The 3,671-nt window shown below is 40.8% G+C and overlaps 1 pseudogene; it reads left to right on the top strand.

The window, feature by feature from the left end:
- Positions 1 to 214: 214 nt before the first annotated feature.
- Positions 215 to 311, top strand: LOC122917898 (annotated as a pseudogene).
- The last annotated feature ends 3,360 nt before the right edge of the window (positions 312 to 3,671 follow it).

Below are 3,671 nucleotides of genomic sequence, written 5' to 3'. Positions count from 1 at the left end.
TTTATGGTCAAAAGTAAATTGAAATGCTCAAAATATTGATGTGATTTCATATCCATTATTTGAATTAGGTACAAGAGCTCACTGGGGCATATAATACTGTTTATTATATTATATTGTTATTAAAGCTATTACCCAAATCTTAATGCTCTGGAGGCCCACAATATGTTTTTTCTTGCATATACCATTCTTACTCCTTCCAAACATGACCTTTTCTATGCTCTCTTCAGCAGCACATATACTAAAATTGGAAATAATATACAGAGAAGATTAGCGTGGCCCTTGTGCAAATTCGTGAAACATTCCATACTTTTTCAACTAAACAAATAATAAGGTTTATTAATCTTTTTAGAAGGTATTTTAATTTTTTTTTTTTTTTTAAGTAGGCTCCATGCCCAGTGTGGAGCCCAGCGCAGGGCTTGATCTCACACAGTAAGATCAAGACCTGAGCCAAGACCAAAAGTCGGACACTTAATCAGCTGAGCCACCCAGGTGCCTGAATTTTTTTTTAAAGTATTTTTTCTAAGATTTTATTTATTAATTTGACAGAGAGAGACAGCCAGAGAGGGAACACAAGCAGGGGGAGTGGGAAAGGGAGAAGCTGCAGAGCAGGGAGCCTGATGTGGGACTCAGTCCCAGGACCCTGGGATCATGACCGGAGCCGAAGGCAGACACTTAACGGAGCCACCCAGGCGCCCTAAGAAAGTATTTTAAAAATAACTTGTTCTGCAGTGCTTTAGCAATTGTCGTCCCTCCTGCTGACTGCCTTAGTCAATGGAGTCACGCTGATAAGAATGGCAGAGATGGAGGTCCATGCTTCCTCCCACCAGAGTGGGATTTTGAGTTGGGAACCCACTGCAGCTGGACAATCTTTCTAAAATGTGAACCCGATCATGAGGCTCCCCTGTGTAACACCATTCAGTGATTTCCTACTGCCCTTCAGATAAAATCACATCCCTGCTGTGTGGCTACAGGCAAGTTATTAAACCTCTTTGTGGCTCAATTTCCTCTTGTATAAAATGGTGATAATAATCGTGAAGAAAATATATGTAAGGCACTTAGCACAAAGTTAATAAATGCTCACTATTATTATTATTATTGATATTATCTCACCGGCCATGTTCCTTTTCAGTTTCCCCTTCACCCTGACAGCCATACTCAACAATGAGTTCCTCAACTCCCATGGGCTTTCTTGCCTTTATGCCTTGACCTGCGGTTCTCTTTCTGTTTGCAACACCCTCTTTCTCCTCCTGGCCTTTGGCCAGTTTTATTGCTAATAATTTACAAGCTGTCAGCTTAAATGCATATTATCAAGATGGCCTTCCCTGACCGTAAGGTCAGGTTTGCTTACCCAATATATGCATGCAATGCACATTTCCTCTACAGTAATACACACCATACATTACTGTAACATTTTGCCTGACTGAAAGATCTATAAAGGACCCAAGGTTAGATTCGCCTTGCTCCCCACTTTTTCAGTAGCAAGCACAAGTGGGGGGGATTAGATTATAATGCAATGGACAAAGAAATCTCATTGGATTACAATGACAAAAGACTAGTCCTTGATCACACTGAAATAATCACAGGATGACTCCACCGTGTTTTCATGCTGAGAGCCAAACTGATGGACGCCCCACCCCCTGGAACATTGCTGATCTCGTGGTAGAGAGAAAGGGAACACAATAATCCTCGTAAAACTCCCCAGCAGCAGTGGCACATCGGATTCCCCCTCACATTTTATTGGCCAGGGCAAGTCACATGGCAAAGCCTAACTAACTTACGTCAATTGGGGGGGGCATCCTTGTGTGGAAAATGCACAACAAACAGGGACCCTACAATATTCAGTAAATGGTTATAGATGCTAAAACTGAGCTCAATGAAGGTTAGTTCAATGAAATGTTTCTTTGCTTCAAGCTGACAAACCTAAACCCCACACCAACTAACATCTTGCCAGAAACTTCTCTGTTATTCAAAGAGATACTTATTTCTTGAAATTTTTGACTTTAAAAATCACTCTCCTTTCAGTCATGGGGCCATGTTTTCTGCCACAGGCACCGGCTGCCTATGTCTGTGGTCACAGTTTACAGGTCATACCAGTACGCCACATTGGAGGAAAGAAGGATAATTAGATTCAACAGCATCCACACCGTCCCCATAATTTGTTTGCTTACTCTGTGCAAGTTAGTCATACAGACAGATGAGGTAACATCCAGTCTCACGGGGCTATCCAGTGAAAAAGGAAACTTGGAGATCAGTTCCTCTAACCCCTTAGGTAACACGCAAAAAAGAGCTGAACAGTAGCACAGCCAGGATTAAAATACGAATTGCCAGTTTTAAAACAAGTGCTCTTTTGAAATAAGTCAATCAGAGAAAGACAATTAGCATATGATCTCTCTGATACAAGGAATTTGAGAGGCAGGACGGGGGGTGCTATGGAGTGTAGGGAAGGAAAATATGAAACAAGAAGGGATCGGGAGGGAGACAAACCATAAGAGAATCTTAATCTCACCAAACAGAGGGTTGCTGGGGGTGGGGGGGTTGGGATAGGGTGGCTGGTTTATGGACATCAGGGAGGGTATGTGCTGTGGTGAGGGCTATGAAATGTATAAGCCTGATGATTCATAGACCTGTAAAAAAAAATAATTTTTTTAAAAAGTGCTCTTTTAATTATAGCATAACCTTGCCATAAGGAGGGTCACCAAATGTGAATGATTTGCAAGAGGTCACCATTGAACAGATGAGGAAACTGAAACCTAGGGGTAAAGTGACTTTCTCAAAGCTACCCACATTATTAGTTCTATTTTGCCTGGCCACACAGAACCACAAAGAAATCTAATTTGTTTCAGCATCTAGGATGGTACCTGCTCTTCACTGAAGGCTCAGAGAAATTGTTCATGAACTCAACTGAACTGATTGAATTGAATTGAGTTGAACTGAAATCACAGAAAATGTAGAGATGCTTTTCTTTTGCACTACCCTTGTTTTCATTTCCCCTGGAGTTTTAAGCTTGCCAAACCAGCAAGTTATACACCAACAACTATGATTTTGCTAGCTTCTCCTCTATTAATATCCTTGCTCCTTCCGTATTTATAACTACCATCCTTCTCTGAGCAGAAACAGATTAATACCTAAAAATCTTGTCATCTCATGACATTTATAGAACAATATAGGATCTGGAAAGCAAAATCAACAATTATAAGGGCCCTGAAAGATCATTAGACAAAGAACTTTATTCCCTCTGAGTTAAGCAGGTCAGTTAAAAAAGTGACATAACCCAGATGTTCTTAAGCCACAGGAACAAATGCTATTAAGTCACTGTCTCTCGACAACTAAGCGATATGTACGAGGAATGGGAATTAAATTTGGAGAGAGAATACAGATTCTGGCTGGGCTCCAGGGCTGAAGGATATTAAATAAGAAAGAAACAATAGCACTGTCAAGTCTAATTGTTTAAAACATAAAACTCTTTCCATATGTCTCCAGACAAACAGAGTTGCACAGCATCGGGATGCACTGTGAAGTCAGGCAAAGAGAAAGAATAGCATGTACTATTTGGAATGAAAAACTGATTTGTGGGGAATTTGACTCTGCTTCCCACCTCCCCTTCTCCTCATGTCCCACCCAGGCACTTAGACATTTGAAAATAGCTATAGGAAACACCATCTCTTTTTTGT

This window comes from Neovison vison, chromosome 9 (assembly GCF_020171115.1).
Source record: "Neovison vison isolate M4711 chromosome 9, ASM_NN_V1, whole genome shotgun sequence".
Lineage (NCBI taxonomy): Eukaryota > Metazoa > Chordata > Mammalia > Carnivora > Mustelidae > Neogale > Neogale vison.
Note: the sequence above shows the minus strand (reverse complement) of the source record. Positions and strands in the feature narration are given on the sequence as shown.